The following is a 26,893-nucleotide window of genomic DNA, read 5'->3' on the forward strand; positions in this document are numbered from 1 at the left end:
ACTTTACCTAAATGTTCTATTTCTCTACTTTTTGCATAGTCTGCATGTTTTGCAGGCTAATTCAATTTCACATTACTCATTTGCACTTATTTCCCTTTTTTATTTCTTGTCAATAGACATATATGCCTGGATACAAATCAAATGCTTTTCAGGTAGACAGATGATTCACCATGATAGTAGACTCATTCAGTCATCCACAGTTATAATTGTAAAGATTAAAAATTACTTAAAACCAACTAAAAAGTAGGTTACCCCCCCCAAAAAAAAATGGTCATTATCTCAAATAACAAGTTGTATGGAAATAGGGTCAGTTCAAGGTGGGATAATTAAGAGAAGCAACATCTCTGCAACTCATTTCTTCATTATTTTGCTGTGTGATTCTCAGCATGTTGATAGATTATGTCTTTAGTATTTTGGCATGTCTATTCTGGGCATAAACAGTAAAAATATGAAAATACCCCCCCCAAAAAAGAGAGAAGAGAAATATTTCTAGTGTGTAGCACTTTTTATTAGCAAGGAAATAAGAAATTTCTTAGTGACTTCCCGAAGACTTTCTTTCAGTTCTCATTAACCAGAATTGGGCCACTTCTGCTGGAACAAACAAAAAAATAGCAAGGGAATAAGATAATCACTGTTGTCCTGAAAAAATTTATATTGTATCCTTTAAGCTACAGAGGTGTCATTCCCTGAACACATGGCCATTAATGATGAAATTTTAAACAAAACTGGAGCTATGTCAGCAAGGACAGAAGAGAAGGATAAAGAGGAAAACAGACCACATTGGGTCATTAAAAAATAAATTCTGTGTTTAAACAAAACAAAACAAAACAAGGCATTATTTTGGTTTGAGTGATCTAACTCTGTTTTCCAGTTACCCCAGTTGCCATTTACAATTTACAGTCCAGGAAACATTGTCCATTCACAGTCCATGGAGGTTCAGTGTGACGTTTGTTGTCCAATTTTTCATATCTTTACCCTTACTGAATTCTAAATTGGAGCAAACAGTATAGCCTTCTATGTTTTGACCAAACCTAGGGTTGAAATCATAATGACATTTACTTCCTAGTCATGCATATTGAAAAGTTTGGAAATAGAAATGGAAAAGGAAGAGGAGAGCCTGTTGAAGTTACCTCACTACCTGATGGCAGAAAATGAATAGGAAAACCACCTTATTTTTGTCATCATCAACAAGCACCATTAATGATCAAGCAGGTAAGATAACTCACTGATGGTTAAGAAGAAGAGCATTGCGCTATTGTCTTTTAAAAAAGCACATTCATTGTAGAATTGCTATCATATTCTCATCATTTTTATCAACCAAATCTGTCACTCTACTTCTGTGAAGAGTCCACAAGTGAGCACACTGGTGAGTGTTGTCAGAAAGTATTACTAAGGTATTGCTCCATTCTGGGAGGTGAAGTAGAAGGTCTTTATATAAACATGAGAACAAAGTAGTATAATTCATCATTATAAATATGGTTTTGAATTCTCTTGTCAACCAGTTACTTGAAATTAATTCCATCTTGCTTTCAATGTGTTCCCAATCTTGCCACTTTTTCTTCTACTTTTCTCTTTGCTTTGTGATTGCTTTGTGATATCAACAGTGCTATTGAACTATAAATTTAAAATGTGTAAGTTTATATGTTTTGACATATGTATAAAACTAGACAATTAACACTATAATCTAGGTAATGTATATATCCATTATTCCCCAAAGCTAGGATTTATATTTGATTTTCTCTAATTTTCTCATGTTCACATGTAATTTGTTTTCTACCCTAAATATAGCATCTTAATCCAATAATGTTAACTGTTTCTTCAAATTTTACTGAGTTTCAGAACTTTTTTTTTTTTTAAGTAGGCTCTACGCCCAGCAGGGCTTGAACTCATGACCCTGAGATCAAGACTTGAGCTGAGATCAAGAGTCAGATGCTTAACTGACTGAGTGACCCAGGTGCCCCCACGTATCAGAACCCCTTTGAAAGGGATACCAACCTAATGTATAGTAGCTGTTCATTTACTGAGTATGCATTGAACAAAGACAACTGATTTTTATTATTTGTGGTAGTATAGTTCTATAAAATCACCACGAACAGTGAATTAGCAAATATTGAACTATTGCTTCTGGGAAATATGTACATATGTATACATATATATGCATATTCCAAACATTATAATCTTAACGCATAAAACAACGCATCCTCACAAAGTCCATTTTTTTTTTAAGAAAAGAAAAATGAGATTCAGAAGTAAGTAACTTGCTTGAGACCACCCTGCTAAGAGGTGACAGAGTTGTTTTTCAAACTCCATCCAACTGTCCACAGAGCCAAAGCTTCTTGCATTACACTGAACTGCTCCATATCAACTCCATTTTTTGGTCATCTCTGTGAGAGCTAAAAGAAAAAGGCAGAGCTTAGCCTTGTTTGACCTCAGCTGGGAATATCTACATCAAGTGATACAAATTGTTCATGTTCTGTGTATGTCTGCAAATGACTGTCAAAGCACAATGAATATTGATTTAGGGGTTACAAATAAATATCATAGTGAGTAGGCAAATACACACATATGGAATTCACAAATAAGGGATAGACTGTATTTATTGAGGGGTCTATGACATGGCCATTAATTTAAAAAGCCATGTTGCAAAGGCAATGGCCAAAATCCATGAACATCAGTACTCTTTAGATACATCTATTCTTTTACTCTTTATCTTCAGGATGATTACATAGAATCCCTTAGTGTATTCCAGTTATCCATATTGAGCATGAGTTTGTCACACATTATGATTGACATTCCTGAGACCAAACCCACTGCTAAGCGTAGTCCCCAGCCTAGTCCCTGCTTCTTTACCATAGCTACAGATTAAGTCCATAAATTACACAACTTTATGGTCAAGATAATGATGATGACATTATTTTATGAAAAGCCCACAGCTAACAGCATATTCAATGGGTAAAGACTGAAAGATTTCTTACAAAGTTTAGAAAAAAAAGATAGAATGCTATTTCACACTGCTATTCAAAATTATACCAGAAGTTCTAAACTTCTTAGAGAAAACACAGGAGTAAATCTTAATGACCTTGCATTTGGCAATGAAATTTTTACATGTGATATCCAAAACACAGGCAACAAAAGAAAAATAGAAAAAGTGGGATTCATATAATGAAAGACTCATGCATCAAGGACATTAGCCAAGGAAGTAAAAAGATAACCTATAGAATGAAAGAAAATATTGCAAATCATATATCTGAGAAGAGTGTAGTATCCAGAATGTATAACAAACTCTTGCAGCTCAACAACAAAAAAGCTGAACAACCCAATTTAAAAATATGCAAAGGTGTTGAATAGACACTTCTTCGAAGAAAGTATACAAAGTCGATGAAGTACATGGAAAAATGCTCAATCTTATTAGTCATTAAGTAAATGGAATTCAAAACCACAATGAGATATTACTTCACACACACTAGGATGGTATATATTTTTTTAAAGCAAAATAGTAAGTATTGGTGAGGACGTGGAGGATTAAGTCCCCACTCATTCCAGAAGGGGAGGATGGAGGAGGCACGGTCATCAACATTTTAGGGGTACTATGTTTCCTTGAAATGTTACTCTCTCCCCCAATACAGCAGTAAGGAGAGTGTTTCATTGTTGTCTTCCTGACAACAAATAGAAGGGATCTTCCAGGAAAATTATTTGGGAAAAATAAGGGTGCCCATAAGAACCATAAGCAAACATTCATTTTCCCGTTTTATGTCAGTGTGGGTAAAAGACATTAAAGCTGCTCTTGTTCATTTCAGAGAAGGAAAAAATGAAATTGCTGAGAGAGGGAAGATCACGAAGAGAAGTTGACCCTGGTGTTGCCACCACTCATATCACATATTGTGAGCGAAAGTATATGATTTTGTGGTGGATCAAATGAACATTGTGGAAAGTAGATATAGTTGAGTAGTATTATAATATCCTCAATAAAGAATTCTCAACAGGCAAGAATTTGTAGCAAAAAGAGGCCAGGAATAGGGACCATTGGTGGTGGAAGCTGAGGTTGGAAAGCTGGAGAGGTAGAAGAGGCTGGGTCAACACCGAGTCTCCCCCATCAGCAAACTGGGCAGCGGGAGAGCTTTGCAGGTACCCACGATGAACCCATATATGCACCCCATGAAAAGGACAGCATTGGGATGATTATTACTCAGAAAATATGTGCAGCTAGTCGATATCAGCTAGGAAAGCAGTAACCACAAATGAGAAGGAAGCTGCATCCTCACAAGCCTTACAATCAAAATGATGTATGTCCAGAAGAACTAGTGTCAGAAGATGGAATAAGGAGGAATTTTAAATTTCTTGAGCCAAAGTTTAATCTGCATTGGATAAAAGCAAAACTTTAAATGTGCTATATAATTAAAGATTTACACTATACTAGAATTAACTTTAATAGCCATCAGTGGCTGGAAAATAACATTCCAAAAGCATATCCTAGTTTAGAGTACCTTAGTTATCTATTGCTGTAGAACAAACTATCTCTCAACTCAGCAACTTGAAACAACAGAGTTTTGGGTTTTTTCCCCCTCTGGGTCAGCAACTGAGGAATTGTTTATCTGAGTAATTCTAGCAGTGTGTATCAGAGTTTGCAGTCAAGATTTTGGTTGGGCTTATTCTCAAAGAAGAGAATATCTGAAACCTTGACTGGGGCTAGAAGACAGTCCAAGATTATAGATAGGGCTTAAACACTATTACTTGGAATAAAGAAAACTCTTAGGCATCTGGAGAAATGAGGTTGATCAAATATTTATATTGTATTATACAATTATGTTAATTATGAAAAAATAGAGTAGAAATAAGGAAGAAAATTATTTCAGTTCTCTGATTCAATATTATCTTTTGCAGTTTCTATTTCCTGAATTACCTTTTCAGCTACCAAAGCTGTTCAAATTACCATATTAATATATGGAAATTCTTTTATTTTATTTCATAAATTATTAGAAAAAATACACATTAAATGGTCAGAGAAATGTTTCCATGGATCCTTTCAAAAGAATTCTGAATGGAATATGCAAAATACAAGATGAAATATTTTGATTAGTACAAGTCCCATTATGCTTAAGCTATTAAAGCTAACAGCTATAACTACTGACAATGCTTAGTTTAATGTCCCAAAAAACTTTTCTTCCATATTTTCACAAATATTCCAGATACAAATCATTTGCATAAATTCTTAATAATTACATTCTCTTTTCAAAATTCTAAACACTAAATGGATAAAAATTATGCCTTACCTTAGCTTTGACTTAGTTAAGTGAAGTGTTTTGCTTCTTTAGTGTTGCCCAAAACATATTATTGATCATCAAGAACTACCCATCTTGACTGAAGTAAGATGGCGGGCTCGCAGTGAGTGGCTCTCAAGGGATGAAAATAGATATGCCTAGACACAAATTTTAGAAGTTTGTGCCTTTTGACAACCTTCACCCCCTCCACCACTCTTTGAATCATCTTCTTTCACACCACCTGATAAACATTTTGAGTCACCATAGCATTAGCAGCAGTAAAATGGGCAATATCAAACAAAACTATTTGGAAATATTTATTTCAAATTCAAAATGGAGCTTTATATTGTCTTTGTCATAAATCTACATATTCTTCTCTTCCAGATGACTATAATTGCAAAGTAGAGCTTGCTTTAATATCTGATGGCAGGAGGATAGTATGCTACCATCCTTCTGTGGATGTTCCATATGAAGATACAAAACCTATCCCTTGGCCAGATCTTGTTGCATAATAATGAAGAAACACATGATCAAGTGCTGCAAACCAGATTAAAAGAAAAAAAAAAAGAACACGTTGAGCAAGGACCCATGATAGAACAACTTAGCAAAAGGTACCTTACTGCTAAGTACCACTGGTATCCCTGTGGACAGTTTCATAGATATCATAAGAAACTGGATTCTCCAAAAGATAGATGATATTGAGGTTTTCAGGAATCGAAAAGATGTTATCTTGTGTCTCACTGGCCATTTGAGAAAATGCAATCGAGTATATTCACTAATGTTATATAGCACAATAATAATAAAATGTCTTTCATGAAAAAAAAGAACTACCCATCTTTATTCTATTTTCCCAAAAAGCTAGCATTTTACCAAAAATTTTTAAAAATGTTGGGGCACCTGGGTGGCTCAGTTGGTTAAGCGACTGCCTTCGGCTCAGGTCATGATCCTGGAGTCCCGGGATCGAGTCCCGCATTGGGCTCCCTGCTCGGCGGGGAGCCTGCTTCTCCCTCTGACCCTCCCCCCTCTCATGGGCTCTCTGTCTCTCTCATTCTCTCTGTCTCAAATAAATAAATAAAATCTTTAAAAAAAAAAATTTTTTTTAAATGTTAATTTACATCTGGTAATGTATCTTGCACATAAGGCAATTACCCAATAGGATAACATGGAAAGATACAAATCATTAAAATATATCTTATTAAATGTTACGCTTTTTATTGTGGTAAGAACATTTAACATGAGATCTACCCTTTCTTAACCTTTCAGGGCACAATACAGTATTAACTACAAGCACAATGTTGTACAGCAGACCTCTAGAACTTGTTCATCTTGTATAACTCAAACTTTAGCAACTCCCCGTCCCCCTCTCCCCAACCCCTGGTAACCACCATTGTATTCTCTGTTTCTATGAGCTTTACTAATTTAGATACCTTATTAAGTGAAATCACATGATATTTGACTGGCTTATTTCACTTAGTATAATGTCTTCTATGTTAATAATGCCATTGTATAGGGCAAGATCTCTCTCTCTCTCTCTTTTTTAAGGCTGAATAATATTTCATTGTATGTATGTACCACAATTTCTTTCTTTTCAGTTTGACTGAGATAAAATTAACTGATAACATTAGTTATATGTGTTAGTTTAAGGTGTACAACATATCTTGCAAAATAATAGAAATTACTTACTCTCAAAGTTCTCCAAAAACCAATGGTTGCTAGAAATCAATAAAATAGTATATTCATAATCCTACATGAAAATAATTCCAACTTTACTTTCTCTCTTAAGTAAAAATATCATTCAAAATGAGACAAAATAAAGACATTGTCAAATAAATAAGAAGGAAGAGAATTTGCCTAGCAGGCCTGATTTTTACTGAGGTGATTTTTCAGACAGAAAGTCATATAATATGGAAACTTGGAGATGCTGAGAGGAACAAAAACATTGAAAAGAGTAAATCTAATTAGAAATTACTGTGTAAATCACCATACAGTAGAATTAAATATAGGTCAAAATAACATAAATCAGGAGGGATGAATAAAGTTAATGTATTCTAATTTCTTTCATGTTTTATGAAGCATGTACAATATCAAGTGACATTAAACCTTGACAAGCAAGAATGCATGCTGTAATCTGTAGAATGACAGACAAAAATAGTAAAAGCTAGAATACATATTAATAGTGTGTGTTCCAGGAAGAGAGAAAGAAAGCAAGAAAGAGAGAGAGACAAAGATAGAAAACACGAAATACCTAGTCAGGGAATTGATGATATCCTAATTTAACTCAATGTCAAGTTCTGTCAGTAATCTTCATTTTAGATCTGTGGGCACCTTGGGCCACAAGTTTTAGCATGAAGCTAATACAGCTTATTTTGTTTGGTAACACTTTTTGGAATACTGTTGAGCTAAACAAATGTTTGTCCTCCTTTATTAAAAGTACTCAATATAATATTACATAAAACTTTTTAAGGCTCCATTTTAATAATTGATATTCAGAAAAAATCCCATTTTCCTATTAGAACTGATTTTATGTTGAACAATTATTTGTGGGGGAAATGTACATGTCCATTGGACTCTTCTTTCCTCCTTAGTTCCAATGGATTAAAAATTTAAAATATGCCACCAATGGAATGATACATGTAAATACTCCCTCTTATTAATACATGTATTTTGTAGTACATCTAGCTGGATAGCTTAATTCCTATAATGTATTAGCTATGGTAATAATAGACAATTTAAACAACTTCTCTATGCTTTCATAAAATGAGTATAAAATAGTGCCTGGTTCATAGAATTTTAAGGAATGACCAGATAATGCATGTGCAATGCCTATCTGCATACCCAGCAAGGGGCTTATCATATAGTAAATCCTCAGTAATTGCTCATTTACTATTATTTTAAGCCTTATAAATGCTAAGATCTTCTCCCATCAGGCAGGCATTGGTTATTAACCAATTACCAACTTACTGCCTCAATGTGGCTTTCTGAAGTGTTCTTTTTAAAATGTTTTAATTCCTACTTACAATTTTATTAAACTTAGGAATGATGAGAAAATTCTTCACTGATTGTATGCCTCTATTTTATTTACCAATAAATTGAGAAAATGTATTAAGAGATAAGAAAGGTAGAATGGAATTAAAATGTGAATTTATATTGAGCAGTCACTGAAGAATTCTATCTAATTTTCCTGAAAATGTTTCTCATTAAAGTGTATATAAAGTATAAAGTATATATAAAGTATATACAGATAATTAGAATTACAGTCTTATTTTTATGTGGTTTACAGTCCTATCACCTCACCTAAGATCTTTGGTCTACTTGAATGCTACATAAAATTGGATATGGCCTTACCAAAGTCCCGAACAAATATCACACAGAAAATAAGTTGCAAAACCATAATTACAGCTGTAAAATCTTTGGTCTTGTTTTCCACTCCAGTGTACTTACTGCTTGAAATCGTGTCTGCTATCAAGCAATACTTAATTCTGAAAACTATTTTTCTCATATTATTGTACTTAAGAAGATAACATCTAATGGTCTCTATGTCAAATTGCTGGGGTTTTGTTTGGTTTTCTTTGCTTTTGGTACATTTATATGTTCAGAAATACTCATATTTCAAGGTACTGAATTCAGCAGGAGTTTCTCATTAGAAATATAAAGAGTTGGAAAATAACAGCAAGTAAGATTTTCTGTCTCTATCCTGAACATAAATTCTTTATTTTAAAGGTCTTTGCTCTGGATTTCAAATCCTTATCTATTTAATTTAACTTATCGTGAAGAAGATAAATATGCTTTTAAAGTCCTATTAAAATAGCACATGTATAGCTCCAAGAGTCTGGCAATATGCTTGTTTTCTATTAAATGATTATAGATCTTTCCAGATCTCTATGGTAACTATGGATACCAAATAGGAAATACTATTTACAATAGCTTGATAATATAATTATATATAAAAAAATCTCAAATAGTCACTTGGACTAAGTATAGTGCTGCACTTTAAAGAAATATTTTAAGTTCTCAAAAACCCTATATTCCAGGACTAAATATAAATATTGCTAATAGGGAAAATAAACTAAAATCACTAGCTTTCAATCATTAACTTAATGTTAGTCTGGATTGTATATTTAGTGCCTAACTGATAATTTCATTTCTATGCTATGTTTCCTATAATAAGAAAACAGAAATCTTTTGTTTCTATTAGACTTATTGGAAGGCTTGTAAATAGAAATACTAATTTAATTTAGACAATAAATGTAAAGAATATTCATTTTTAATTGAAATTTGCAAGTACAGCATCAGTTTTCATAGTTTTTTCCTTAAAAAACTTAAATAAATAATATACACTATGTATTGATGAAGGCATCACAGTGACTATGAATACTAATATATCAAATTTTGGTTTACCATGTGATCTTTCTATATAAAGGCTTGATACTAGTACATCTTTGAAACAAAGTCACTATTTTTTTTAAAGTAGGTTCCACGCACAGCATGGAACCCAACATGGGGCTTGAATTCATGACCCAAGATCAAAACCTGAGCTGAGATCAAGAGTCAGATGCTTAACCAACTGAGCCACTCAGGTGTCCCGGTTTTTATTTTTAATGGACTACTTATTCAACTTGTATTTTATCCTTTGTTTATTCATGTTGCATTTCCAGTGATATCCAGAGTGTAAGATATTGGGAACATGTACATATTAAATAAATCTATAGACTCCCAAGGCTTTTATCCCAACAATTCTACCAAAACTATTCTTAGCAATAGTTTTCACATTCTTAAATCAAACAAGTAGTTAAAAAGCTTTCTTAAAATCACATAGCTTCTAAGAAGCTCAGTGTTCCAGAATGTCTGCAATATTGTCAAACCTCTAAATAATTATAATATAGCTTTTCTCTAATAAAAGATTTTATATGTCTTGGAAGTGGGATTAAATATCATTCTTAAAGCGATGAGGAACAAATAAAAGTTTACAAACTATGATAATGTGTGGCTAAGGCTGGGTAGACTTATAAAGACCAAATTTAAATTATCCAAAGTACAGATGATGTGGACCTTTGTTATACAAGTAGTGTATGTAATATAAAGAAACAAAATACATGGATTTTTTTTGGAGATTGATCAGTACTTATTCAAAATATTAAGAGAAATAGAACCTTTGAGGTTGTTCAGGCATCTGACTATAAATATGAGGATTATGTCACATACCTACCAACAGGATTTTGAAGAGAGGGCAGGTTTGCAGAAAGTGAAAGACATAGTAAATTATGAGGATGATTTAATGTGATCTACTCAGAGGGAGAATGACAGCTTTATTTACAGTAGAAGTCTGGGAACTTTTAGAGTGACAAAAATGCTAAAGTAATTAAAATTACATTAGATTAAAACAGTTTGATTATATTGATGGACATATAAATCATCCTTTTTGCATAAACAAATATATACATTATTAAAGAAAAACATCAACAAACCTTTTTATATTGAGTACCTGAATATTAACAGGTAAACAAAATAATTATTCTTGGAACACATGCACATACATTAATCAATTTCTTAGCCATATTTGTCTTTAATGAGTGTTACTATTTTTCTGAAGGGTATTTTTTGTAAGCTTTTCTTTTATAAATATTTTTTTCTTTTTTATAAAAATGCCAGCCAGCTTCTTTCAAGTTGTATTTTGTGGTTAGCAAATACGAAATTATCGACACTTTCAATTAACTTTTCTCCTTAGACAATAATATTTTAGTTATCTTTTTTGAGCTATAAATTTCATATGATAAAACTTTTAATAAATAGTTCATTAATTTTTGACAAAATATACCACATATAACCAACACCACATTTACGATGCAGTAGATATTCATAATCTCAGAAAATTCCCTGGACCTCCTTTATTCATAAATTCTCTCAACCCCCACTATCTTGGCAACTGTTAAATGAATTTTGTCTCCATAGAATATGTTTGTCTGTTCCAGAACTTTACATGAATTGTATAATACAGTACATACTCTTTTGTGTCTGACTTCTTCCACTGACCAAATTTTTTTTTCATATTCATCTATGTTTTGGAAAGTGGAAATATTTCATTCAATTTATTGTTAAGTACTATTTCACTATATGATTATATCAAATATGTTTATTCAAATGTATACTGACTATTTGTTTCCAGTTTCTGGATGTTATGAATAAAGTCATTATGAACATTTACATATACCTTGACATAGATTGGGTAAAATACCAGAATTGGTTTGCTGGGTTGTATGTTAAGTACATTTAATTTTGTAACAAAATGGCAATCTATTTTCATAAGTGGTTGTGTGAATTTATATTTCCAAAGAAAATGTGTGAAGAGTTCCAGTTGCTCAAGATTTTTGGCAAATTTTGTATCAACAATTTTTAAAATTTAAAAATTTAGTCCTTCTAATGATGGATGTAATGTGGTATGCAATTATAATTTTTACATGACCTTGATGACTAAAGATGCTGAGGATCTTTCCATAAACTTATTGTCCACTTGTTTTCCTTGTTTTTGTGACATGTTTCTTTTTTTAATTGTGTTGTATTCTTGTGAGTTTTACATTCTTTTTTTTTTTAAGATTTTATTTATTTATTTGACAGAGACACAGCGAGAGAGGGAACACAAGCAGGGGGAGTGGGAGAGGGAGAAGCAGGCTCCCCGCAGAGCAGGGAGCCCGATGCGGGGCTCGATCCCAGGACCCTGGGATCATGACCTGAGCCGAAGGCAGTCGCTTAACCGACTGAGCCACCCAGGCACCCGAGTTTTACATTCTTAATGTAGTCTGGATATTAAAAATTTGTGAGACATTTATAGTATACATGTTTTTTTCCACCCTGTGATTCATCTCTATTTCTTAAGAAAGACTTTTGAAGAGCAGAATGCTGTAATGTCAATTAAATAGATAAATCACTTCTTTTTTGATGGGTACTTTTTTGTGTCCTATCTAAAAAACTTATAAACTTGGAAGCTCACCCCAAGGTAACAGATATTTTCTCTTTTCTTTTCTTCTAGAAATGTTGTAGCTTCTGCTTTTATATTAGTCCTATGATCCATTTTGATATAATTTTTTTCATGTGTAGTATAAGCTAGGGTTTACAATATTTTTTTATATATTTTTTTCTTAAGACTATTCTTTCCCATAGATTTGCAGGTCATGTTTTTCAAAAATCAATTTATCATATATATATCTATATGGGTCAATTTATGTAGTCCCTCTGCTGTTCCATGTTGCCACCTCATGCAAATGCCACACCGATTTGATTAGCTTAGATTTAGAGTATGTCTGGAAATCAGTGTACAACCTTCAGCTTTCTTCTACTTAGCAAAAATTTTGTTGATCATAAATGTCATACTCAGTTTGCTAATTGCTATAAAAATGTCTAATGGATTTTTGATTAAGTTAAATTTATAAATAAATTTAGGAACATTATCATTTAAACAATATTTTGATTTCAAATTCATGAATATGATGTATCTCTTCATTTAACTGGGTCTTTAATATTTCAATCAGCAATGTGCTACAGTTCTTACTGTGGATGCCTCGTTCATTAAATTTATTCTAAAGTATTTCATGTTTTGGATGTTATAGCAAATGACATTGTTTGACAAATTTATTTAGATAAATGAAAAGTATGAAGTCATATATTGCATTCACTACTTAATTAATAAGTACACAGAACTTTTATGTTCCTGATAATCTCCTAAACAACTAACTTCCTTAAACCTCATTTAGACCTCACCATGATTGCATAAGACAGATTCTGTTGTTCTTTTATCAACTGGGAAACTGAGATACCATTCTCAAGCAGATTCTTGGTGAATTATTTTAGCCAGCAGACCGCCTTACCTAACTTGAGTACTAACTGGACTTCTTAATCATGAAAATTTATTTTTTGTTTGCTTTAATCAGTATAATTGGGTCTGCTGTTACAAAAACTGAAAGAATCTTAACATATATGAGAAGGTAAATTTTTAAATGATATGTAAGTGAGACAGATCTGGAAGTATCCCCTAGAGCATATTGTTTGAAATGATGAACGTACATTTGGAAATTGTTCTGTTAGAACAATATTTTTACTTCTTTTCACTGTATCACATTACCTTTATTTCTATTTTCCACTTTTTTGTATTGTAGATATTATTATATTCTCATTTTCTTTGTGAATTTATTAACATAAAAATATTGTAAAAATTTAGAATAAGATTTCTAGTTCTTTTGCCTTTAGGTATATTAATAGTAGCTGATAGAAAATCATTTTAAAATAAGGTAATATAAATAAATTTTTAGGAATATATTTTGTTCCTATCATTTCCTCTCATGAAACAGTATTAAGATATAATTGCATTTTTTTTGGTTTTATAATATTATACTTGTTTTTCTTTTTTTCCCCATGTTTTTAATGTCATATCCAATAAGTTATTGTCAATGCCAGTATCGAAAAGACTTTCCTAATGTTTTCTTTTAGGATTTTTATGTTTTCAGTTCTTAAACTTAAGCCTTTAAACCAATTGAATTGCTTTTTGTGTATGGTTTAAAATAACAGCCCAGGTTCATTCTTTTGCAGGTGGATATCCATTTTTTGAAGAGATTATCCTTTCACCATCAAGCATTATTGGCGTCTTTGTTGAAGACTAGCTCTCTGTATATGTGTGGGTTTATGGACATTTTAACAATATTCATCCTTCCAATCCATGAACACGTAATGTCTTTCCATTTATTTGTGTCCTCTTCGATTTCTTTTATCCATGATTTGTGGTTTTCAGTATATAAATCTTACAACTTTTTGGTTAAGCTCTTCAGAAGTCTTTTATTCTTTTTGAAGAAGCTAATGTAAATGAGACTGTTTTCTTGATTTCCCTCTTGGAGAGTTTGTTGTTACTGTATAAGAAATGCAACTGAATTTTGTATACTGATTTTGCGTCCTGCAACTTCATTCATTTTGACGACTTCGTGTGTGTCGTGTGTGTGTGTGTGTGTGTAGTCTTTAGGATTTTCTAAATAAACAATCATGTTCATCTTCAAACAGAGATAATTTCACTTCTTCCTTTCCAATTTGGATGCCTTTTATTTCTTTTTCTTACCTAATTATTTTGTGTAGGACTTCCAGTACTATGTTGAATAGAAGTGGTGAGAATAGTCATCTTTGCCTTGTTCTGAAACTCACAGAAAAAACTCAGTTTTATACCATCGAGTATGATGTTAGCTGTGAGCTTTTTATACACAGTGTTTAATATGTTGAGGTACGTTTCTTCTATACCTAATTTCTTAAGAGTTTTTAACATAAAAGGGTGTTGGATTTTGTCAAATTCATTTTCTGTATCTATTGAAATCACCATGTGATATTTGTCCTTTATTCTGTTAATGTAGTATATCGCATTGACAAGTAAGTTTACATCAAACTAAAAAGCTTCTGTATAGCAAAGGAAACAATCTACAACAACAACAAAAAGCAAACTACAGCATAGAAACAAGTATTTGCAAACCATATATCTGATAGAGGGTTAATATCCAAAATATATAAGGAAATTCCACAGCTCAAGAGCAAAAACAAAAGAGAAACAAATACTCCAATTAAAAATGGGCAAAGGAACTGAATAGATATTTCTCCATAGAACACATACAAACCATCAATAAGAATATGAAATAATAGTATCATTAGTCATTAGGGAAATGCAATTAAAAGCCACCATGAGATATCACTTCACACCTGTTAAGGTGGCTATTAAAAACAAAACAAAATAAAAAGTGTTGGTGAGGTTGTAGAGAAAGGAAACCGTTGGACACTGTTGATGGGGATTTAAATTGGTGTAGCCACTATGGAAAAAAATTGGGAGTTCTTCAAAAAATTAATACTAGAACTACCATATGATCCAGGAACTCCACTTCTGGGTAATAGCCAAAGGAATTGAGTTCAGGATTTCAAAAGGTATCTGTATCCCCATGATCACTGCAGTATTAATCACAATCGTCAAAATATGGAAGCAACCTAAATGTACACCAACAAGTGACTGGATAAAGAAAGTGTGGTACATACACACAATGGAATATTATTAAGTCTTGATAAAGAAGTAAATCTTGCCATTTGTGAGAATGCGGGTTAACCTAGAGAACATTATATTAAGTAAAATAAATCAGATACATAGGACAAATACTGTGGAATGCTACTTAATGTGAAGAATCTAAAATAGTCAAACTTATGGAAGCGCAGATTAGAATGGTGGTTACCAAAAACTGGGGATGAGGGCAAGTAAAATAGGGAGGTAGTAAAGTCAAAGCATGTAGTTTCAACTGTACAAAATGAATGGATCTTAGAAATCTACTGTACAACAGAGTATCTATAGCTATCAGCCCTGTATTTTATACATAAAATTATACTAAGAGAGTATATACTCTGTTAAATATTCTTACCTGACCCAGACCCAAACAATAATAAATAAGAGGGGGCAGAAGGAAATTGTTGAATGGGATGGATTATGTTATAGATTGTGGTGATAAGTTCACATGGTTCCAACACATTAGGTTGAATACATTAAATACACACAGCTTTTTATATGTCAACTATTGCTCAATAATAAAAAATAACATGCTGAAATGACAGTGATTTTTCTTTAGGACTATTAATTTTATGAAGAAACTTCTTAAAATAAGAATTAAAGCAAGGGATAAGTAGGGATAAATACTTTCTCTTTTTATATATTAACTCCAAAAGTACTAAAAATGAATTATAATTTCAAATTATATTTTAATATTTATATGTAGCATAATCACCAAATTTTACCAAAATGATTATAAAATATATTATGTTCAGTTTTCTAAATAGTCATTAGAATACTATAATGGAAAATTCAGAGAAAACCTAACTCTAATATAAACCAAATGTAACAGTGCATAGATGGTAGGTAGTCTATTATTTATTATTTATGGTAATCTAGATTTTGTTCAGCAATGAAATTCTATATGCAGCTCACCTCCTACATGCATAAAAAATTGAATATGTATCAACCTGTAATGTGTGTTTCTAATAAAGAAGCAAATATTTGAGCTACATGTTATATCAACTAAATACCCAAGTCAAATATACAAAATTTAGCTAGTGGCAACTTTTGTTTCTACACTGAGTGGTAACTTCAATAACATCTGTATTTTAAAAATCCATAAAAACTGATTGTCACAGCAAAGAAAATTAGAGCAAATTATGGAGATTATTCCAAGCCTGGTGCTTGATATCATAATTAAGACAGTATTGTATAATTTGTTATATATTTTCAAATTTATGAATGTGTGACTGAGGGAATCTATTCCTGAAACAGATATTATGACCTCTCTGTGGTTTATTCCCAATTTTGACCACTAGTGTGCCACTTTCCCACATACAACATCGACCTTTTTTCTGTTCCTAGACTGCACCAAGTTTCTTTCTAATATAAGCATTTATGCATCTTTTCCTTCTGCCACAAACACCTTCCTTCCTTATCCCTCCAACACCCCTGGACCACTCCCAAACCACTATTCATATCTGACTACGCACACTCAATGAAATCCTCTGGCTTTTAAATGTATATCTAATCGTTTCCTTATTTCTGAAAGCCTTTCCTGCTTCCTTAAACTGGAATGCTTCATGGGTTCCATAGTTCTTGCCTGTATCAATCACCATTATTTCTAAATAAGTAATTGCTGACATGTTGGAGATAATAAATAATTATTATAAGGAATTCAAGCCAATATTGACACAAAAATAATACTTAATGCAGTTTTCCTTGAACAAAATACCACGGGAAGTTCTCTTTGTGTGTGTGTGTGTGTGTGCACATGTGTGTGTTTAATTTTACTTTTAAGTAATGTCTACACCCAACATGAGGCTCAAACTCACAACCTCGAGATTAAGAGTCACATGTTCTACTGACTGAGCTAGCCAGGTGCCCCATGGAAGGTTCACTTTGTATGTTGATTCATTCCTATAACAATTAATTTATCACTTTCATTCATCATCATCAATAAGAATACAGTGGCAAATATGATAGACACATGTGGATTCTAGTCCATATAGGAAAATAGAAATAAAAATATTACCAAAATCATTGCTTTAAAATGCATTGTGATAACATTTACCACAATGACATTTAAATTATATCTTTTCATTAGTTGTAGGTGAACTAGTAATTTCAGTTTATTTTTTTTTAACTTTAGCTTATTGAAGGAAGGGAATATCTTATCAATGCTGATGGTCCCAAATCTGGGTTTTAAGAGCCAGGAATATTTTTTTTAAATGACTATGGGTGAAAGCATGACAATTTTGTTTTACCAAGGATTGAAAGTCATAAACAGAATCCTTCTTCTTTCTGGTTGTAAATGATTATGTGTGTGTGTGTGTGTGTCTGTGTAAAATTTACCTCAGAAATGTCATATATAATATGTAAACATGTATATTATCTGTATTCATAATTTGTCAGTGATGTAGCATGTTTATTCCCAATATAAACAAAAGGAAATACCTGAATTCAAATGATTATTTTGTTTAAAGATTTTATTTATATATTTGAGAAAGAGAGAGACAGACAGAGAAAGAAAGAGAGAGAGAGAGAGACCACAAGTGGGGAGAGGGGCAGAGGGAGAGGGACACAGGTAGAATAAAAGTAAAGGAAGTAAAGGAATAGAAGAAAAAAAAAATACCATAAAACCACTAAGCAAAAAAAAAAAAAAAAAGCTAGAGTAGTTATATTTCACACAAAGCTTACTTCAGAACAAGGAAAATTATCAGGGACAAAAAGAGATATAGCATGAATATAAATACATCTATTCTCAAAAAAAAAAAAATCCTAAACATGTTTGTGCCTTATAAGAGACCATTAGAAGCTCAAGTTAAAGACTAATAAAACTGGAGGAGAAATAAACAAGCCTACTATTATAGTTAGGACTTCAATGTTCCTCTTTCAGTAATCGACAAATCAAACCAGCAGAAAATCAGTAAAGATATAGTTGACTTGAACAGCATTGTCAATGAACTTGATCCACTGTCATATAAGGAATCCTACAACCACCAAGCAGCAAAATACACATTCTTCTCAAGGCCAAGTGGAACATTCACCAAGTTAAACCATATTCTAAGATATAAAATACAACTTAAAAGGAATAGCGATTATACACAGCATATTCTCAGATCAGAATGGAATTAAATTAGAAATAAAAATCAGAGGGATAACTGGAAAATTTCCAAATATCCAAAAATTAAAAAAAAAAACACAAAAACTTCTAAATAACACATTGGTTATTTAGGACCAATTTAAGTTAGTAAAAAGGCCAAGAGGAATAAAAATATTTTGAACTAAATAAAAGTTAATATAAACTTGGTCAAATTTGTTGGGTCTATGACAGCATTGCTGAGATTAAAATTTATAACATTAAGTGCATATATTATAAAAGAAGAAATTTCTAAAATCATTGATATAAGCTTTTGCCTTAGGAAACCAGAGAAAGAAGAACAATTTAAATCTGAAGCAAACATAAGAAAATAAATAATAAACTAGAGCAAAAGTCAGGGAAATTGAAAAAACAAATAGAGAAAATCATTGAACCCAAAAAACCTGCTTTTTGAAGAGACTAATCAAACTGATAAATCTCCATATACATTAATCAAGAAAATAGGGAAGAAGCAAATTACAAATAAAAAAAATGAAAGAAAGGTATTAGTAATGAATCATGGATGTCAAATGGATAATAAAGGAATACTACAAATGACTATGTCCCCAAATGTGGTAACTTAGATTAATTGAATCAATTAGACCAAGTGTGGACTAATTAACATAAGGAAATTGGGCAGATAAAGATGAACACAATTGATATTCTTGTAAATGCCTGGTTCTTCCAACCTAAATGATGCCCGTGTTGACCAGGACAGGATGCTAGTCAACCTGCTACTTTTAGGAGGCTGCGCTTTGAGAGTCCTGAATGAATTTGTGATTCCTTGCTTGAGATAGTCAAAAGAGGCAGGCAAATTAGAGCCAATAAAATTCAAATTCTGGAAAGATAGAAAAATTCCAAGTTAATAGAATCACATATAAGAAGGATTTCAGAGTCAAACAGCTATGTGTCAAAATAGAAACAATTTTAAATGAGATGAAATACCAAGAACAAAGGTGCTGTGAGCATTTAAAATCAACTGGGGAGTATTGTATGTGGTCAGGTTTAGTTGTCTTACAGAATCTGAGATGATGGTAGATCAAAACAGAGCCAGATGCACATGCCACAAAGAAGTTCAGTTTGCAGAAAATGGTAATCTAACAGAGCAACTGATACAATATATTTTGAATGGGATAACAGATGATTCAAATGAGAAAGCAGAGGAGGAAATGCTCACACTTAAGCTATTTGCACCTTAATGCTTGAAAGCCAGTAGTAAGTTTGCTAAAAAAGGGTTTAATGATAACAAAGCAGAGCCATTATCCTAGTCATATTAATACATGAGGCAAATTATGAAAACAAACTCTCAGCCACATGCGGATAAGCCGAAAGTCAGTTATCCAAAGCCGTACACAAAATCCAAACCCGGATACTAACAAAATTTCATAGTGGTAGGTAATATAGAAAGATAAGTTAAATTTCCTTAAATTCCCCTGTAGCCAATGTAAAACTATGTTCTAGAGACAAAGATGGAACCCTACGGACTGGACTTAATGAGTTATAGCTGTGTAAATAGAATGTAGAAACCGGAAAATAACTAGAATGTGAAAATAACCCTGCATTTCTTTCACATTCTCCTACCTGGCCCTACTGTTACAGTGATTTTATAATATTATACATTCTGCACTGAATCCTTTTCGCATAATTTGGAAATAAATAACGAAATAAAGATGCCATTATGTTATGCTTTTTGTGTTTATTGGCCAGTAAAATAATACATTTCATAAAGCGATACAAATTATATTCTATTTATGTAGAATATTTCAAATTCCCAGTTCATTGCTTCTCATAATCCTAACTCTACATATTCAGGCACATTAGGCCACATGATCATTAATAAGTTAAACAATCAAGCAGACAGCATGGAAATAAATTAAAAAAATGGAATGAAACTTTATCAAGTGAAGTTACTATTGGATGGATTCCAAAAAGCCCATTTAGTTGACCACAAATATTCTATTACTCCAAGAAACAATGAGAAAAAAAATCACTTTTTAAGTGCTTAATTACACTTACAACACACTCTTTTTCACTTTGTATATTATCTTATCTATAATCCTTATATCCACCCTGGGAGGTAAATACCATTGATCTATTTTATAGTAGAAGAAATTAAGCCTCAGGTAATTTATGACTGGCAAAGCTAACATGCCCAAGATAGAGACATGAATCAAATTCAGATATTTTGAACACATGCACTCATCAAACAAGTAAGTGTTGGGATCTAACTAAACCGAGATTGATCACATTTGAGGTTCTGTCATATTGTTTGTAATATTTTGTTTGTAATACCCAGCACAATGCCTGGAAACTATCTGGTTCTCTCTGCATAAGTGTTGTCTGGATGGATGTGCCAGGTCTTTTATGAAGTTCTTCTTCCACACATCTCCATACCCATATTTTATCCCAGTGCAGGTTATATAAAAGTGATTGTTAAATCCAATAGTATGATTCAATATATATGTTAGACACAACTCTTTTTTTTTTTTTAAGATTATTTATTTATTTGACAGAGAGAGACACAGCGAGAGAGGGAACACAGGCAGGGGGAGTGGGAGAGGGAGAAGCAGGTTACCCGCCGAGCAGGGAGCCCGATGCGGGGCTCGATCCCAGGACCCTGGGATCATGACCTGAGCGGAAGGCAGACGCTTAATGACTGAGCCACCCAGGCGCCCCAACACAACTCTTTTTCTAAATACTGCAAAACCTCAAACTACCATTTTCACTAGAATTTAGGTCTCTATTAGGGAATGAGACTACATTATTTCTTAAATGATTATTTTAAAGATTTTACGTGGTCTGTATTTCACTGTATAATATCATATTTTAAAAAATATTATGATATAGGGGCGCCTGGGTGGCTCAGTTGGTTAAGCGACTGCCCTTGGCTCAGGTCATGATCCTGGAGTCTGGGGATCAAGTCCCGCATTGGGCTCCCTGCTCAGCAGGGAGTCTGCTTCTCCTTCTGACCCTCCCCCCTCTCATGCTCTCTCTATCTCATTCTCTCTCTCAAATAAATAAATAAAATCCTAAAAAAATATTATGATATGTTAAACTTCAATCAATCACCATCTGTTTACAATAAATCCATGTTAAGCAGAGATAATGAACAAAATATTTATATGATTATGTTGCTGTACTTGTGAATTTAGGTGGGAGATACTTTACATTAGAATTCAGCCTCCCCCTCATGTTAATATAGTTGTAACTTTTAAAACTTGGACCTCTAATTATTTATAAATGACGCTGTTATTCTTCTGGATTCATTAAGAAAATTGCGAGACAGCACAAAGCTTCTTTCTAGCAATCACTGGGGATTTTGGAATAAATTATCTTCTTTCTACCATTGACTTGGAAGCCCCCTAAGATTCAGAGATAATAAGCGGGCAGCAGCTCCTAGGTATAGCCCTCTGGGGGCAAAGAGTGAAGATACTGCCTCTGTTTTTCCATCTCCAATCCCAAGTGTGTATCATGAGGAGGGAATGTTCCTTATACTCTAGACATAAGGTTAGAAGTATGCCAGTTATTAAATAGTCCAGTTTCTTTAGTATGAGATTGTATCTCTCCTTCACACGTCCAAACTTCTGTCCTCATTTCAGTCCTTCAGTGAAGTTCCCACATCTCTTTAGACCTCTCTTTAAATCCCTATGCTTGCTGACCTCTGTATTCCTGTTGACCTTTACCTGAATGTTGTCTTTTTTGCAGCTAGAATTTCTTCTTCCTATTGCTCTTCTTTCCACTCCCCTCTCCACTCCAATTGCTTTAAAAACTACCGATTTGTATCACCCTGTCCTTGGCCATTCCCATGAGCTCTAAATTAGACATATATGGAAAAAATAATTTAGTTACACATTTTGAGGGGTTCTACAACCCAGAAATTGATCCATTATCTCTGGAAAGTGATGTCTTCTTTGGAGGAGTAATTAAAACATGTATTTATATTATAGAAATATACTGTATAAGGTTCCATTGTTTGAAATAAAAACTATGATGCATTTTTTCAAGATTTTTTTCTTAAATTCCAGTTAACATATGGTGTACTATTAGTTTCAGGCATACAATGTAGGGATTCAGCACTTCCATACAACAACTGGTGCTCATCACAAGTGCACTGCTTAATCCCATCACCTATTTCACCCATCCCCCAACCCCCACCATCGTTTTGTTGTCAACTCTTTAAGAGTCTGTTTCTTGGTTTGCCTTTCTCTCTTTTCTTTCTCTCCTTTACTCATTTGTTTTGTTTCTTAAGTTCCACAAATGAGTTAAAACTATGACACTTTAATTTAACTACAGGAAATCTGGTACAGACTACCATGTGACTTCATTTTCTAGACAGTTAATTTTCATAGACAAATCTATAAAGAAAGAGCATTTCTACCACCATGTCCTTAATTTATATTCCCCTTTTCTAGCTTATATATTGTTGGGCTCATTTATGTGCTCATTATTGCATGAGGAGTTTACTTCCATGTCACTCTTTGATGTTTGTATCATTGAGAACTTTCAAGTCTGAATTTTTAAATTTATTACTAAACTTATCAATATACTTCAAATCTGAGAGTATAAGATATATTTAGGGGATTGCTTCACTGAAACTGCAACTGGAAAATAGTAAGGCAGTCTTTCTGTCACTGACATTCCCAAAATCCACACAGGGCCATCTCATCAACTCCGTACCTTCTCAGCTTTTCTTCTGAGACTTTGCTTAAGAAGTACAAACAGCAGTCCAGCACTTGACATGGCTTCTCACTTTCAGCACTTTACCTATAAGTCTTTCTCACTGTTAGAAGGTGGGGGAAAGATAGTAAAGTATTCCCCAAATTTTGCAGGCCCTTTGAGACCTGAGAATGAAGCAGGAGGCTCCATACAGTTTACACAGTTTTATTCAGGGTAACTTACTGACTCGGGGGACCGGGCACAGGATGATCCATGCAGTTGCATAGTCTCCACAAAGTCTGGACCTTAGTCCACAGATTTTAGATATTGAAGGGACATGCATTGTAGTGAGATCAAAGAGTGCATGCAACTGAAAGGGTTTGCATGCATGCACTTAATTGACAGCTAACCTTTCATTAGATCTTGTGGTACCACCTGTGCATGGGGGGAGGCAAGACTATGTTATCTCTAACACATTCGTGGGAGGCCAGAGCAAGCTTGCCCCCACACTGGCCTTGGTGGGCACTTCTAAGGTATGTATATTCATCCCCAGGGGACCTGAATCATGTAGCCCCAAGAGAGGTCATCCAGTGAACATGAACAAACTGAAGGGCCAAAGATGGAGTCACTTTTGTCAGTACTCCTTCACTCAACTCAGCTCTCCACTTCTCCATTCAAAGGACTATTTTACTTTCCACGGGTGGGGGGAGGGGGGTAACTGGACAGTTGGTTTTAACAATTTATCTCAAATCTTTTATGTTTGCACTAGTGTTTACACATGCTACATTATCTCTCACTGAGAAGTGTAAATGATCTTAATTTGGAACCTAAAATGGGGTTCCTGCTAAACCGTCCCCAGGAAAAAATGGAAGCCCCATAATGTGGGACATATAGATGGGGTAGTCTAAAAGGATGATGGTGGGAGGAATATGTAGAAATAGCTTGATTTCTAAAGTAATCAACCCATCACAGATTAATATTCCAAATATAGCTTCCTACACCTGCTTGTTAAATTTAGACTTTATAATCAGTACTTATCTAATTCTTAAAGTGCCATTGATTCTCCCCCCTCTGCTCCTCTGAACATCTGCTTACTTATTCTAAAATCTTTTAAAAATTCATCACTTGCTAAATATTATAGAGAATTTTAATCCCCACTCCCAGCCCTCATAGTGTCCTTCCCTCCTCAACACAGACTTTGTTTTCAGTATTTGTGACCCAATATCTAGAATGAGTATCGAAGGACAGCATTCTTTCTCTCATGATAAGAATGTTTTGGCCTGGATAAGTCATATTACAGTAAGAATTTATTATTTGTCACTTTTCCAGCCCAATCCATAGATCTTATTTCTATAATACACATATCACAAAGAATCTTGTAACAACCAGGGATCACAGATTTTTTTAATGCTATTCTGCTATATTTTACTCTTCATTTCATTTCTTTATTTTCTATTTTTATTTTGTTCTTCTACTATCTTTTTTTCCCTTCTATTCTTTATCCATAGGGCTTCTATTTTTTTTCTTCCACACAAAGTTTGAGGTATGCTTCGTATTTCCCAAACACAAGGAAAATTTCATGTTTATTTGTTTATATTGTCTAGCTTAATTACATTATGTTCAAAGAATATCCCCTTCACAATTTCAGTCCTTTTTGTTGTTGTTGATATTTGATTTATGGCCCAGTATATTTTTTGTTATAACTTGAAAAGAAAGTATATCATTCAGGGGCTAGGAGCAGAGTTCTACATATGTCTATTAGCTCATACTCGTTAATGATGATGTCCAAAGTTTCAGTACTTTTGTTAACTTTTGTTCTGCCTTTTCCTTCAATGTCTAAATTAAGGAGATGGTAGTAGGTGGAAATACTATTTCTCTATGGATTTTCCTCTTCCTAGCAATTTGCCCAGTTTGTTTGTGTATCTATTCATTTATTTAAACAGTGTTTTATTAGTTTCAGGTGCACAATATAGTGATTCAACTCGTCCATACTATACCTGGTGCTCATCACAACAAGTGATTCAACACTTCCATACAATACCTAGTGCTCATCACAACAAGTGCACTCCTTAATCCCCCCACCTATCTCCCCTCTGGTAATTGTCAGTTTGTTCTCTATAATGAAGAGTCTGTTGTTTCTTGGTTTCTCTCTCTCTCCCTTTTTCTTTCCCTTTGCTCATTTGTTTTTTGCCTTCACCTTCTAAGTTGGGGCACCTGAGTGGCTCAGTCGGTTAAGCGCCTGCCTTTGGCTCAGGTCACGATCCCAGGGTCCTGGGATCGAGCCCCGCATTGATTCTTTGTGACACCAGTGTATCATTTAGAGGTGGTCCCTTTGGAAAAGAGAACTAATTAAAGAACATTTTTTGAAGACAAGGTACTTCTGAGATAATGTATTGCAGAATTATTAAAGGAATCCTCAGAACTGAGAGTTATATTGAGATACTATTCTGATACTGATAATATATAAAATATATTAAATTCACATTGACATTTTAAAGAAGAATGGAATGGAAGAGCTTCCTATTATCTGTACTGAAGATCTTTTATGACACAATACTCTTATTTTTAAATTATGATTAAAACTGCACTTCAAAAGTCAAGTCTTTTCAAAGAAACTAAATTACTGAGTACAGAATTTGGAAATTTTATCTGATGTTCTTATGAAAAATTCTCTTGACCTTTGGTTTGACATTGAAGAGCTTTCTTATTTTCTAAGAGCCTCTTTTGCTCTATTCTTTTCATGAGAGTGGAGCAATAGGGAAAAATATCTAATAGAAAATATTTGCTAAGTATGCTATGAGAGTAAAACTTTCTTATGTTTGTGAGTGTGTATACTTTTATTCTATGTGTATATATATTCATGCAATGTGATTAGAACACACTTATATAATTAGAATCTAAAATATTTAGCTTGAAATATTATCCTAATTTTCTTTGCTCTGAAGAGTGCATCATAAAGAAATTTTCTAGGTCATGGTATTCTTTAAATGAGTAAATTAAGGACACTTGCAGCTGTGAAGAGAAGAATTAGTCTTATTACTTTTAGGTTAAAAAGATAATGTTATAGAATACAAAATATGAGCTCTATAACTATATTATGAGAAAGGACTGTAAGCATTGTATATTTTATCTGTAGAAAGAGCTTCATTGTTACTGGCTGTGCATTAGAATCTCAAAGTCTCCAATCTGGTGACAAAGGACTAAGGCTTGGAAGGGGCTATTTCTATTTAGGCATGGTGATTGTTCACGTTCATTTCTCTTCTTTCCCAACCCCGAGTGAAATGAAGTGAAATAATTAAAATACATACAAAAGACAATGAGGGGAAAACATCAGAAGAAAGCTTTAAACAAACATTGCGGATGCAGGGAATTGAACAGGGAGAGTTTACTTTTTTATACAGACCTGATGAGAAATAATTACTTCATATCGTCCTTGAGATTCTCAGAATTTAAACCGAAAATGACGCATATAGCTAAAAACCAGTGGGCTGTTGAAAGCAGCGATTGCCCTTTGTCCTCTGCCAGATGAAATACAGATAATTTATTTTATGAAAAACGTACCAAAAGGTTCTCTGCGTTCTCGAACCCAAGCCCAGTGGAAGCCTGCGAGAGAAGGCACACAATCCAATCTTTAATTGTGATTTCTCTTCCAGCTAATTTTCTGCATAGGCTCTGTAGAAGGGAAAATGCTGATATCTAACCATAGAGTACATGTCACGTCTTCTCTGAACAAGAAAGGATTGCAGAAAATCACTGTGGTGGGGGAAGAGCAGGAGAGCTTTACAGGTA

General features: G+C 33.3%; 1 pseudogene; it reads left to right on the top strand.

Moving 5' to 3' along the window:
• The first annotated feature begins 1,151 nt into the window (after window positions 1-1,151).
• LOC118009651 lies at window positions 1,152-5,954 on the top strand (annotated as a pseudogene).
• The last annotated feature ends 20,939 nt before the right edge of the window (window positions 5,955-26,893 follow it).

The sequence above is a fragment of the Mirounga leonina genome, unplaced genomic scaffold (genome assembly GCF_011800145.1).
Source record: "Mirounga leonina isolate KUSES-001 unplaced genomic scaffold, KU_Mleo_1.0 Mir_127, whole genome shotgun sequence".
Taxonomy (NCBI): Eukaryota; Metazoa; Chordata; class Mammalia; order Carnivora; family Phocidae; genus Mirounga; species Mirounga leonina.